Source organism: Macrobrachium rosenbergii, chromosome 28 (assembly GCF_040412425.1).
Source record: "Macrobrachium rosenbergii isolate ZJJX-2024 chromosome 28, ASM4041242v1, whole genome shotgun sequence".
Taxonomy (NCBI): domain Eukaryota; kingdom Metazoa; phylum Arthropoda; class Malacostraca; order Decapoda; family Palaemonidae; genus Macrobrachium; species Macrobrachium rosenbergii.
Window position 1 is genome coordinate 31550673 of NC_089768.1, and position 15438 is coordinate 31566110.

General features: G+C 37.2%; 1 protein-coding gene across 5 annotated transcripts in view; it reads right to left on the reverse strand.

Moving 5' to 3' along the window:
• The window catches only part of LOC136854203 (uncharacterized), a 471644-nt gene that overhangs the window by 335722 nt on the left and 120484 nt on the right, over positions 1-15438 (reverse strand). For 2 of the 5 annotated variants that reach the window (XM_067130510.1, XM_067130513.1), the window contains exon 2: positions 1892-1960. The exons of 1 other annotated variant lie outside the window; for it this stretch is intronic. The gene's annotated coding sequence lies outside the window, so the exon portion shown is untranslated. The remainder of the gene's footprint in view (positions 1-1891; positions 1961-15438) is intronic. 2 more of the 5 variants (XM_067130512.1, XM_067130509.1) reach the window with 1 other exon arrangement.

The window sequence follows — 15438 nt, forward strand, 5'->3', positions numbered from 1 at the left end:
CCCTGAACTTAACGAAATCCCCTGGGGCTTTAAACGAGATATTTCTGAGAGAGAGAGAGAGAGAGAGAGAGAGAGAGAGAGAGAGAGAGAGAGAGAGAGAGAGAGAGAGAGAGTACCTCCCTGAACTTAACGAAATTCCCTGGGGCTTTAAACGAGGTGTTTCAGAGAGAGAGAGAGAGAGAGAGAGAGAGAGAGAGAGTACCTCTCTGAACTTAACGAAATCCCCTGGTGCTTTAAATGTGTTTGAGAGAGAGAGAGAGAGAGAGAGAGAGAGAGAGAGAGAGAGAGAGAGAGAGAGAGAGAGAGAGAGAGAGAAACCCGGTGAATTCTTACGAAACCCCCCAGGGGCTGCAAACGAGGTGTTTCTCAAAATCTAGAATCACGCAGTTTTATCATAAAGAATAGACAACTGGGTTTGATATCGTAAGTCTCCCCATATGGAAAAGAGACCTTAATCCCGCCCTTACCGTCATGTTTGATTATGCTAAATTATTACTCAAATGCCTGCAGTAACAAAACAAATCCATCACACATTTTACAAAAATAAAGTAGCAAAGTGAATTGATTTTCATTTGAAACTTTTTTTATCAGATGTGTCACGCTATTTAAAATTATTTGTCAGAATGTCCTCTATGAATAAACAATTTAAATAATACGACAAAAGAATTTGTAAGATAATAATTTATTTACATTCCAAGCATAAATTCATTTAACGAGTATTTTTGCACAACAGCTTGACATTTTTAGGTAAATTTATATTCACTGGATAAACAAATAAACTTCATACATCAAAAATGTTCTAACCTTCCTCTAGTTAAATACTGACAGGCGTTCGCGATTTTTTGTTCCTTCCAAAACTTCACCCTGGAAAATCACGAATAATCAAAATTTACGAAAACATCATTCACATTCCCTGGAAAAGTTTTTCTCCTTCCAGAATTTCCCTCGAAAACTCGAAAAATCAAAATTCACGAAAACTTTACAAAAAAAAAAAGACAAAAATCTCTACAAAAAACTAAAAAGAGAAAAATCTCTACAAAAAACTAAAAAGAGACAAAAATCTCCACAAAAAAACTAAAAAAAAAAAAAAGGACAAAAATCTCTACAAAAAACAGTATCTTGGTTCGGGAATCTTGCTTATCTAAGGTGGTGTACTAGTCACTTGGTACCTGTATCAGTGTGTAAATATTTCCCTTTTCGCTTCAAACGAAAGGAGCAGGTGAGGGTGTGACACGGTACAGGTGTGGGTGACTGTTTGTGTTACCAACCGCACTCTCTCTCTCTCTCTCTCTCTCTCTCTCTCTCTCTCTCTCTCTCTCTCTCTCTCTCTCTCTCTCTCTCTCACACACACACACACACACAGAGAGAGAGAGAGAGAGAGAGAGAGAGAGAGAGAGAGAGAGAGAGAGAGAAATAAAATTCACTGTAACCCCAAAATTGCCAACGAAAGTAAAATTTGCTGCCATTAAGAGAGAGAGAGAGAGAGAGAGAGAGAGGGGCGGGGGATAAAAATTCACTATAACCCGAAATTGCTTACGAAAGTAAAAACTTGCTGCGATTAAAAGAGAGAGAGAGAGAGAGGATAAAATTCACCATAACCCGAAAATTGCTAACGAAAGAAAAAACTTGCTGCCACTAAGAGAGAGAGAGAGAGAGAGAGAGAGAGAGAGAGAGAGAGAGAGAGAGAGAGAGAGAGAGAGAGAGAGAAAAAAATTCACTTAAACCAAAAATTACTGACGAACTTTAAAACCTGGTGCCATTAATCGAAAATTTAAACTCACGATACAACTTAGAGATAAACCCCAAGAATAACCAAGAAATAATCTGCTAAGATCAAAGCCACGTAAACTTCTCACAGACGTCAAAAGCAGTTTACAAAAGAGATAAGAACTTACCGTGACTTTTCTGGATAACCTTCCAGAGGTTTCCAGGTGTAGGCGAGCTCTTGCTACACGGAGACCTGGAAAGCAGAAGATGAGATCAGATCAGAAATCAATCTAGACGAAAAAGAAATACAGGGGAAACCTTTACGACTTGATGAAAGATACAGAGGGTGAATGCTGCGTAACCTTTGCCCTTTATTCAGGCAGGACGAAGATTTGGTTCAGTTTATGAAGAGAATAAAACGGACGACAAAGAGATGATTCAGTTGGAGAAGAGAGTAAAAGGGAGAAGGGCAAAGATATGATTCAGTTTGAGGGGAGAATAAAAAGAAGGACAAAAATATGATTCAGTTTTTGAAGAGAAAAATAGAAGGAAAAAAGACATGATTCAGTTTTTGAAGAGAATAAACAGAAGAAGGACAAAGAGATGATTCAGTTTTTGAAGAGAATAAAAAGGACAAAGATACGATTCAGTTTTTGAAGAGAATAAAAAGAAGGACAAAGATATGATTCAGTTTGTGAAGAGAATAAAAAGAAGGACAAAGATATGATTCAGTTTTTGAAGAGAATAAAAAGAAGGACAAAGATATGATTCAGTTTGTGAAGAGAATAAAAAGAAGGACAAAGATATGATTCAGTTTTTGAAGAGAATAAAAAGAAGGACAAAGATACGATTCAGTTTTTGAAGAGAATAAAAAGAAGGACAAAGATACGATTCACTTTTTGAAGAGAATAAAAAGAAGGACAAAGATATGATTCAGTTTTTGAAGAGAATAAAAAGAAGGACAAAGATAAGATTCAGTTTTTGAAGAGAATAAACATAAGAAGGACAAAGATATGATTCAGTTTGTGAAGAGAATAAAAAGAAGGACAAAGATATGATTCTGTTTTTGAAGAGAAAAAAAGAAGGACAAAGATATGATTCAGTTTTTAAAGAGAATAAAAAGAAGGACACAGATATGATTCTGTTTTTGAAGAGAAAAAAAGAAGGACAAAGATATGATTCAGTTTGTGAAGAGAATAAAAAGAAGGACAAAGATATGATTCTGTTTTTGAAGAGAAAAAAAGAAGGACAAAGATATGATTCTGTTTTTGAAGAGAAAAAAAGAAGGACAAAGATATGATTCAGTTTTTAAAGAGAATAAAAAGAAGGACAAAGATATGATTCTGTTTTTGAAGAGAAAAAAAGAAGGACAAAGATATGATTCAGTTTGTGAAAAGAATAAAAAGGACAAAGATATGATTCAGTTTGTGAAGAGAATAAAAAGAAGGACAAAGATATGATTCTGTTTTTGAAGAGAAAAAAAGAAGGACAAAGATATGATTCAGTTTGTGAAGAGAATAAAAAGAAGGACAAAGATATGATTCAGTTTGTGAAGAGAATAAAAAGAAGGACAAAGATATGATTCAGTTTGTGAAGAGAATAAAAAGGACAAAGATATGATTCAGTTTGTGAAGAGAATAAAAAGAAGGACAAAGATATGATTCTGTTTTGAAGAGAAAAAAGAAGGACAAAGATATGATTCAGTTTGTGAAGAGAATAAAAGAAGGACAAAGATATGATTCTGTTTTTGAAGAGAAAAAAAGAAGGACAAAGGTATGATTCAGTTTGTGAAGAGAATAAAAGAAGGACAAAGATATGATTCAGTTTGTGAAGAGAATAAAAAAGAAGGACAAAGATATGATTCTGTTTTTGAAGAGAAAAAAAGAAGGACAAAGATATGATTCAGTGATTGAGGAGAATAAAAAGAAGGACAAAGATATGATTCAGTTTTTGAAGAGAATAAAAAGGACAAAGATATGATTCAATTTGTGAAGAGAATAAAAAGAAGGACAAAGATATGATTCAGTTTTTGAAGAGAAAAAAAGAAGGACAAAGATATGATTCAGTTTTTGAAGAGAATAAAAAGGAGAAGGACGAAGATATGATTCGGCTTTTGAAGAGAACATAAAATGAATTCGTGATCATGAAACGACGTCATTTTCATTCTCTCTGCAAGGCGTCCAGACTGAAAATGGGAATTGGAACTGAAATGTAAAATTTTAGCCAAAGGCCAAGAGCTGGAACCTATGAGGTCATTCAGCGCTGAAAGGGAAATTGAGAATACAGAGGTTTTAAAGATATACAAGCGCTCGCAGGAACGCTCGTATATGTTTATATGCCACGGGACCATTGTGATATTGGATAAGGAGGTTTTAAAAGTTTATTAGGAGGAAAAGTCTTCGCTGTTGCTCTGTGAAAAACTGTCAGGAGAGGGTGGAAAACAAGAAGGAAGATAATATGCACGGAGGTACAGTAAAAGGAAAGAAAGGGGTTGCAGCTACGGGCAGAAGAACCACCGCAAAGAACCTCAAGAAATGTCTACAGTGCACCGCGAGAGGTGCACCGACGAAACTCCCCCCACCGCCCGGCTTCTGTCACGGCCTCACGGGGAACTGGAAACGGGGATCTGTAACCCTGACGTAAGCCTCTCGAGCGAAAAAATAAAGGCGTAAATAGAAAATAAAAAGACAACAGCAACAGAAGAGAGAGAAAAAGAGAGGAAGAAATGAAATTTCGAGCGTCATAAATTGTCGGCACTTGTTGCACACGCAGGATTTCTGTTTCCATATATAGCCACTTCCGCTCAAACTATTGCTTCCAGCTCAAAGGTCAAGAGGTCAATCCTTAATGTCAGAGGTTACGGCATCGCTCTTTCCCTTCACGATGAAATGGACACTTGCAGGATGAAACACTTGCAGAGAAAACCAGACCAAAGAAATAATGGACACTTGCAGTATCTCCCAGTTCCACGTTGGGTGAGTCGGCAGAGTTCTCGGCTGGCTCTCTGCTAGGCCCGAGTTCGAGACTCGGGCCGGCCAATGAAGAATTAGAGGAATTTATTTCTGGTGACAGAAATTCATTTCTCGGTATAATGTGGTTCGGATTCCACAATAAGTTGTAGGTCCCGTTGCTAGGTAACCAACTGGTTCTTAGCCACGTAAAATAAAGTCTAATCATTGCTAGCCCTAGGAGAGCTGTTAATCTGGTCTGGTTAAACTAAGGTATACTTAACTTTTTACAGTATGTCCCTGGCAAACCAGTGACCAGCTTTGCAGAAATTTCGACTGAGCTACCTTTCCGCCACGCAGGCAAAAAAAAAAATAAAATAAAATAAAAAATAAAAAACACTTTACAAATACTTGAAGGACGCGCCAAATTATTTTATGGTCACAATAATAATATTGTTTAAATACTTTGTACTGAGCAGTTACACTTGGTGAATATGCAAAACCACCAAAAAAGTGCCAGGTAGTGAAACACACAAACATACACAAACAGCAGTCGCTGTGTGCACACGGCAAAAATTAACAATTACTGTCTGTTAAAAATCAAAAGCCCTAACTAACATGTGAGCAGGAGCGAAAAGAACAGACTCTACTAGGCGCAAAACTCGACAGCTTTCGGCGTAAAAACTAACATTCCATTTAAGCATGAAAAAACAACGCATAAAAAGTAACTGAAAACATTTAAGTTCTTCGGTAAAAGAATTTTAAAAAATATAAATGGACCTCAATAGGTTTTAGTAATGACCTATAAACTTGCTTTGAAAATTTGCTCGTGTTGCATGAATTATATATAAAAAAAGTTACTGGAGAGAGAGAGAGAGAGAGAGAGAGAGAGAGAGAGAGAGAGAGAGAGAGAGAGAGAGAGAGAGAGAGAGAGAGAGAGAGTATTTTAAGCGCATAAAACCACACGGATCAATTATGCTGACTAAATAAAAGATTAAAATCACAATGCGTGAAAACACAATTATCATCAAAATGATCGCAGCAGCAAAAATGGCAATATTAATAATATAAATTTTTATTAGCAACACAATCAAATTACCATAAGCACACAAAGCCTGGTATTCACGGCAAATTCAAATAACAGTAAACCTAATGTCAAATTATCTATTGAATTATGGATACAGGCAATCTATACTTAGCCCAGAGACATTAGAACCAGTACTCCCACAAATTCAAAAAACCAAAATATGAAATATCATTACAGCCATGTACATTAAATTCTGACAATCTTTACTAAAGGAGAAAATGTCGCCATTTTCAAAGAATTGTCACTATTAGAAATTACCATAATCAACTATCTTCAGAAATTACCAAACTTTTCGATATGCTTGCTTAACATTATTAACTGAAGGCAATGTTTCATCAGTGTACTTCATTTGTGCAAAAACTAAATATCAGAAGTAATTTACCAGATAATGAGAGAGAGAGAGAGAGAGAGAGAGAGAGAGAGAGAGAGAGAGAGAGAGAGAGAGAGAGAGAGAGAGAGCATGTAAAATAAGGTTGATACACATAAAAAAACAATATCAGTATTTTCAATCGTTTCCACTATATTTATATATATATATATATATATATATATATATATATATATATATATATATATATATATATATATATATATATATACCCACACGCACACATATATACAGTATATATATACACATACCTACACACATTTACCTAATATGCAAACTGCTACAGAAGAGGAAAAACCACCATCATCCAGCCCCTTTAAAAACTGCGCTTCCACTGACGACGGGGGAAAAATAAGAAAGGGCTAAGACGAGAATTGCCACACCTTTCCAACCTTCATCTTTATCTGTTCTTTCAGTTCTTTCATTTCCCTGAGAACGAGCGAGCGAGATAAGCGTTGCCATGGCAACCTCTCAGGCAGATGGGACGATCGGACAGTAGGCGGAAGGGAATGGTGTGAATAAGAGGAAAAGGAAGCAAGCAGATAACAAGCGAGTGCTAATAAAGGGGGGGTAGGTAAGAAGAGAACGGAAATGGGGTGATATCCCGATAAAGAAAGGGGAGAGAGATAGTGCTGATTAAGATGTGCTTCATCGGTCGTAACCGTGACAAGCAGAATATCGTTTGCACTGTCAAGCCATCCAGTCAAGTTTGTAAAGGAAATGTATTACGGAGTATTTCATACATGATGTATTTTAATGTATCCTGAGAGCGGAGACGTCGAAATCAACGCAACGAGGAGTGAGATATATTCTTGTCAGGGTGTGTGAAATCATTCGCATTGCATGTGGTAAATGCGTGTGTGTGTATGTATGTGTGTATGTGTATATATATATTTATATATAAGTATATATATATATATATATATATATATATATATATATATATATACGTCACCTTACGTAATGAGATATACAGTATGTGTGTGTGTGTGTATATATATATATATATATATATATATATATATATATATATATATATATATATATATATATATATATATAATGTACATGTGTGAGTTTGTGCGAGTGTACATGTAACACTGATTCCCAATCTGCCAGATGAACGACACAGGAAGGGGAGGGCACAAATTGTACCCTTCAAAAGGATACAATTCCCACTGAAGCAAAGGTTCAAAAGACTGACTCTTGAATCATTCCAGCACATGGCTGAGAACAAGGTGGAAAAGAGGGCGCGGATGAAACGCCCTGGCAAACTCCGGCGGGCAAAACCTGAAGTGGCAAGAGTACACAGAGAAGTTCACGAGGTTCCACAGACTTCTTTGAGGAACAGTCTGCATCCGGACACTCGCAAATGTATGTGCATTCGAATATACACGGTGTTCATAAAGTCATGGTGTACAGTAATTTAAAGTACTTGTAGCTTCGTAACTGAACATGATAGAATTAAAATATGTAAAAAGGTTAAGACAGTAGAATGACTATCACCACTAATACAAAGAGAGGTACGATTCTGTAGTCCCCGGAAAACATTTTTCAGTTGATTTTCAGTAATACCTTCAATTACATCAGTTATCCTTGCTTTCCAGTCTTCTAAAGATCGAAGCTTAGTTGAATAAATAATACTGGTTTCATATCTGGTGACCGTGGAGGTCAAAATAATGGTCCACCTCTTCCAATCCATCTGTTAGGGAATTTCTCATTTAGAAACTGCCTAACTTGAAAAATTGTACTCTCTTTAAGTTCTAATTGTTCAAGCTCAGGGATACAGTAATTTTGTAGCATTTCTGAATAGTTTATCACCATTAATAACACGTCCTTCGAAAGAAAACAAAATGGTCCCATGATTCGATTTTTTCCCAGAGGACACCAGACATTAATGCTGAGAGAAACTCTCTCATGCTCAACAGATTCACGTGGCTCTTCAGTTCCCCAAAATACGGCAATCATGCCTGGTGAACTTGCCACCCATGGGGATGCTGCTTCGTCAAGGAAAATTAAATTATTCATAAATGCATAATCAGTATTAATTCTTTCATTAAACTGACAGAAAGTGAGTCGTGTATGACAATCCTCATCTAACGACATTTGATGCATTTGGATTCTGTGCACTTCCATTTTAATTTTTTTCCACAGAATCTTCTGCACGGTACATTTTGGAAGGCTCATCTCCAAAGATGCTCGTCTTAGACCCTTTCTCGGACTTCTTTCGAAGGATTGTTCTACAGATGCTACAGTTCCTTCGTCAACACATGGTCTACCAGACCGTGGTTCATCAATAACAGAACCTGTTTCCTTAATTTCTTCATCCACCTGGCGATGCAATTCCTTTGGGCAACGTAAGTGCATTTCAGCTCAGCCAACCAAAGAACGCAGTTTACTGTCTCTTCTAGTGAAGCCTTGAGCTAACACAGTTCTGAAAATGAAGTCATTTTGAATTTCCAAAAATTGTGAAGAATATTTGATAAAACTAATAATAAATAAACTGCAGAACGGAAAAACAAGTGAAAAATGCGCCGACGTTTCTTCGGCGCAATCGACTTTTCTGTACAGCTTATAATGCGGCATGAAACTCTCATCCGGCCATGGTGGCCTGTGTGTTGCACCTATAGTGGTACCAGACGCACGATCATGGCTAACTTGAACCTTAAATAAAATAAAAACTACTGAGGCTAGAGGGCTGCAATTTGGTATGTGTGATGACTGGAGGGTGGATGATCAACATACTAATTTGCAGCCCTCTAGCCTCAGTATTTTTAAGATCTGAGGGCGGACAGAAAAAGTGCGGATGGACAGACAAAGCCATCTCAATGGTTTTCTTTTACAGAAAACTAACTTGACAAATCAAGTTTTCTTATTATTTTTACAAATTAATTTTATCATGTATGGTTATGAGGCTATAAGTATTCTAAATTGCACCATGTCTTTAAGGAAACCCTATATAAACACACACACACACCTATATATGTATCTATCTATTAATATATGTGTATACATATATGTATAGGTGTGTGTGTGTGTGTACAAAACATGGTCCCCTTGATGTAACCAGTAGCATATTCGCCTGCTAAGCGAGAGGGCCCATACTGTGAGGACGGGGAGAACTTCGCACTCCGGTACAAAAAGAAAAAAAAAAAAAAAAAAAAATCCAGTGCCACCCCTCTAAAAGGGAAAAGGGGTATAGTGAAAAAAATATGTTGCTTATTTAAATAGAAAGAAATGGAAAAAATATACCCCTACTACTTACCCATACAAGAATAAATGGAAAAAATGTACCCCTACTATTTATCCATACAAGAATAAATGGAAAAATGTACCCTTGCTATTTATCCTTACAAAAATTAAACTATTTACATGAAACCGATGAACGCATTAACAAACAGAACAATCAATGAGCGTGACAGGACACACCACATCGAGAGAGAGAGAGAGAGAGAGAGATCTACCCTTTATCACGAATGAAATGTTGGGAATCATTCCCGAAACAGCAATTGCAGGGCTGCCACTGAGGGGGGGGGTTATGACCCCGAAGAAATATTGGGGTCACCCTTTGACGCATCATCAGTCTTGGGGTCTTGGTTATTGCTGATAAAAACGAACATTATATTTTCCCGACTCGGTAGACGAACGCTTACTGGATCGAAGGAGCTCTCGGGCGACATATGAAGGCATTTGCTGTTATTTTTCATTACTCGTTTCAAATGACGTACATTGCTCTCTCTCTCTCTCTCTCTCTCTCTCTCTCTCTCTCTCTCTCTCTCTCTCTCTCTCTCTATCAGTCGTTATGGAGATCATGTTTTGCTGTTCCTCTCATTTCTTTCGGTCATTCCTTACCAAAAACTTACGTTGCCATTCTCTCTCTCTCTCTCTCTCTCGTTTCAACAATGGTACCCACTGTTTTCTTTTACATTTACATTTAATAAAACCAGAAATCCCTTCCTTAACTGTAAAAACACAAAAGTGAATTAGTTCCCCATATTAACAAAACAGCGCCGCGATAGAACCTTTCATGAGTTATCCAACTCAAATCGTACCGGATAACACTGCCTGCGTGTTAAAAGCCTTAGACAATTTCGTATTTCATTCCATTAACAGATTTGTATATTTGCACAAGAGAATATTTCATGCCAAAATAACGGTTACCGCTTTTAAAGGGGTGCATTACCTACAGCAGCTGATAACAAGTGTCTGGAATAACAGCTTTTCAAGTCTATATACATGTTTGTGTGTGTGTATGTGTGTATCACTTACGCAAGATTTAATAGAGAGAGAGAGAGAGAGAGAGAGAGAGAGAGAGAGAGAGAGAGAGAGAGAGAGAGAGAGAGAGAGAGACTTATAATCTTGTTAATAAATCACCAGAATGTTATTTTCCTTCTCAATACTTAAATTTTGTTGTTAAAATCCTTGATTTAAAACTGTGCATTCCTGATTATCACGCAATCATCACAGAAATAAAGCCCTACCATTTGTTAATAAATCACCAGAATGTTATTTTCCTTCTCAGTATTCAAATTCTGTTGTTAAAATCCTTGATTTAAAACTGTGCATTCCTGATTATCACGCGATCATCACAGAAGTAAAGCCCTACCATCCGCCTGCGCTAATTTCTCCAGAAACGAAGATCGCGCATGAGATGCGTGACAGAGTGCATCGAACCAGATGCAAGAACATTCATTAACCTGCTAGCCACCGTCCCAAGCATCAGCAAGCAAAGGGGGATGTGCATTTCAAGCGTCCTCCCTTCCCGCTAGGACCAAATACAAGGGAATATCATGCTGTGAATAATAGCACCAATAAATCCCCTTGCGTCTGGATAGCAATCTCTCTCTCTCTCTCTCTCTCTCTCTCTCTCTCTCTCTCTCTCTCTCTCTCTCTCTCTCTCTCTCTCTCTCAGCAGTATCCTGGGGAAACGGATCTGGTCTTCCATCTACTAGCGTTCTCTGTCTCGCTCACAGTCGAGGGGAAGGCTGAGTTTCTGGGGCAAGAAACTTATTAAAAGAAGCAATTCAAGACAATACATGCACTGAATTCCATTAAAGTTTTGGGTCGAGAATGCAATACATATTTGCCAATCTTCATCTCTTAAAGCTCTGCGAAATACCGATCGGTGATAAGGATGATGACGATGAAGATGATGACGAAACAAAGAGGATGATGCAGATGATGAACAAAGATGCCTTGTTTTTGAGTCAAATTGACCGGCGAAGGTTCCTCCGGGCTGTGGATCATTAGCGTAATTAACCTTCCATCAACTGATCGTTAATGACGGACCGAATTAATGAGACGCAAAAACAGCGACCAATCCTAAGGATATTTCAGGGGGAATCTCGTAATAATTGGCGCAAGCAATTAGCTAAAAACGTTCGATTGCTCAACAAGAAAGAACGATCAGTCAAACTCAACGGTGCATTCAAGTTGAGAGGGAGTATATCCACTTTGCCTTGGCGACGTCTACCGTCAGTCAGGATAAATGTCTCAGTCTTACCATTCAGTCACACTATCAACTTGGAGTGAACACACATACATGCAGGTATTCGTATGCAAATACGTGTACTGTTTGTGTGAGAGAGAGAGAGAGAGAGAGAGAGAGAGAGAGAGCACTGAAAATAGATCTGCTAACGGGGAGGAAGGTTTGGAAAGATATATACAGCGAAAGACGATATGCGAGACACACATGAATGCAACCGTCCTCAAATACGTACGAACTGAGAGAGAGAGAGAGAGAGAGAGAGAGAGAGAGAGAGAGAGAGAGAGAGAGAGAGAATCTGCTAACGCGAAGAGAGGTTAGGAAGGATATATACAACATATGGCGATATGAGAGACATACATGCTTGCAATCGTTCCCAAATACATACGAACTGAGAGAGAGAGAGAGAGAGAGAGAGAGAGAGAGAGAGAGAGAGAGAGAGAGAGAGAGAGAGCAATGAACGAATATCTGCTCAAGAGGAGATAGGTCAGGATAGATACATACGGCAAGACGTCGATGCGAGGACAATCGTTTGAAAGAAAACGAAAGAGAGGAATACCATAAGAAAGAGAAGAGAATATGGGAGTTAATCCATCAACGTCACAAAGCTCAAATCTTGGCAAGCCGTACAGACGCCATATAGTCTGGAATAAAATATTTCTCCTTCTTTTATGTTTCAAGATGATTTTGAGCACTGAACGATTTGCATCACCCGGGGAACGTATGAGTGACAGCATGCCCATTCCTTTATGCATATATCATGCTCCGTGCACAACACAATGAAAATTGATGAAAATTAAGCGATGATTAAAAAAAATCAATGCATGTGTAATGTATGAGTGTACGAATGCGCATTCCTTCATGCATATATTATGCTCCATCTACAATACAATGAAAACTGATGGAAATTAAGGGATGATAAACAACAATACCTGGGTAATGTATGAGCGTACGAATGCGCATTCCTTTATGCACAATACAATGAAAATTGATGAAAATTAAAAATAATAAAAAATCAATACCCGGGTAATGTATGAATGTGCGTATGCGCACTTCTTTACGCATACATCAAGCCCGGTGAACGACACAATGAAAATTGATGAAAATTAAGAGACGGCCAAAATATAAATATTCACTACACCCGTGAAATCGAGCGCAACGACGGATATACCGGAGATCTCCGCAGCCAAAAATTGTTTTGAATGAAAGTACCAAACCAATCGCAACACAAATGCACCGAGAACAACAATGGGAAGAGACAAATAGAATCTGAGAAAGAAAAATGGCCGAATTATCGAGGCACCTGAACAACAAAGGAAGGAGAGTCTGCCATTGTTGGCAGCGGAAATTCTGGTTCCGAGCAAAAACCCAAATCAAAACATCGACACGTGTGCGATTCAGTGATTTCATCAATGAGATCTAGAAGTGGTAATTTACCTTAGCTGTTAAAGTGCAGACAAATGAATCGTCTGGATGTTCGTGATAACATAAATAGGGGATGAAATCACAACACGTGTTTACACATAATCAATGCTAAAGGAAACTACTCTCTGAAGAAATTCCATTAAATATATATATATATATATATATACACACACATATATATATGTATATATATATATATATATATACACACAAAGTATATACATATACATGTGTATATATATATATATATATATATATATATATATATATATATATAGAGAGAGAGAGAGAGAGAGAGAGAGAGAGAGAGAGAGAGAGAATAGACTTTTTGGGGTAGGGATACACAAAATGTGGATTAAATTCAAAGGCTACATAAAAACAAGGTCAAAGCTTTGCACGTAATTCTCTCACTGCTTTGTAATTTTCATTCAATATTTTTTTATTTGGTCGGTTCCATGGACGGTAGTACGTTAAGCAGTCAGACATCGTGAAAAGGACCCACAACGTCACAATTTAGCAAATATGTCCAGAACGCAGAAGCTTTTATATGTTTCGACCACTTTTAGTTACATGGAATGACGTCATCAATTCCCTGATGCATCACAAGGTAAATTTTTCAGCGGACGATGCTTTCAGAGCCATTACTTGCATTTTATATCCCATTTTAAAAATCGGTCTGTTCAAATAATTTTTATTTTTATTTTACGGTATTCAATTTCCTCCTGTATAAATATTTCCATAGAGGTCCATATAAGTTCTTATCCTTTTGGTACCTTCACGCTTTGTCTTAAAGTCTATCAGCTGTAACTCATTACCTCAAACAATTCTCGTAGTTTAATAATTTACCTACATTTTTATCTATTTATTTACTTATTTATTACTTTCTTTGTTCTTTTCTAATAAGTGACCTCTTTCTGTATTTCGGTATTTCCTATTACCATATTCCAAAGAATATGTTGTGCAAATGAACACCATATTCTTTGGAAGCTTGGATTTCAAGTCAATGGCCTATGTGGGCTTGTTCTGCATGAATAGGATTCACCTTCCGAAGACTAATAATAATAATAATAATAATAATAATAATAATAATAATAATAATAATAATAATGAGACCATCAGAGGGTAGACAGGACGTTCCTGCAATTCTAAACATCACCTCTGCAATGATCAAAGACAAAAATCTTTCTTGGCGTCATTTCAAGTCGTACGGTCCTGGAGATGACATTATGCGAGCCCGACCCAAAGTGAATTCTTTCGGTGGGAATATTTCCTGACTCGGCGTTTCTCCTTCCTTGGGATCATGCTTCAAAGATACGAGATCCCGGAAATAGGAAGGGAAATCTGCTTGTCGTTTCTGGCCGGGAAATTGAGATAACAGAAATATATCTGAATGCGGTCAGGATACGCTTTCGTGGACCCAGGCTCTTTCCTAGGATATGGATTGGGGTTTTTCCTCTATCAATAAATCCTTGGTTGGGATGGGGGGGGGTAGGTTTGTTTATCCATAAATCCTTAATTTCCGAATCTGATGTATCCTTGGAAGCACTGAGATAGGGAAGGAAAAGCGACATGCATGATTTGTTCTTAGAAAAATGACGTTTGCTTCTGATTAGTTTTATTTCCGGAAATGGCATAGTGAAGTATGTCACTGCGAAGTCACTTTACAACATAATATATTTTCCCTCATTTCTGTAAAATAAGTCAGCTCTTACTGGTCAAGTTACAACAGATCATCTTGACGAATAATTTTCCGTATTAAATAAAATAAAGTTAAAAAAGATATAGTTAACAAACTAAGGGAAATTATATACGTTGATACTTTCCTAAATCTTTGTCGTATAATATATACATATATATATTATATACAGTATATTATATATATATATATATATATATATATATATATATATATATATATATATATTCAAATACATACATATATAAATATGTGTGTATACATGTATGTATGTGTATATATATGTGCATATATATATATATATATATATATATATATATATATATATATATATATATACATATATATGTGTACGCAAACGTGTGAGTCTACCCTTTAACGCTGGTGCATAATTACAGCCATTCAAATCCCTCGCCAATCTCAACTACAATGACCATTAAAGCCATTAAAGATGAGGAAACACGGAGCCCAGAACTACTACTTTAAGGTCCACGTACTTGGGTCCGGTCTCCAGCAATCTCGAGGCGTTTGCCTGGAACTCTGGCAACGCGGCCCCAAGGGCTATAATTTCGCCATCCATTCCAGAGTTAATGTCTGGAATTCACGGGGCTTTTCCCACGTTCCACGTTCCAGCTCGAGACTCATCCGACACCGCTCTCCTAAAAGTCGGGGGGAGGTCTCTGGTGTATCTACAACAGAGTC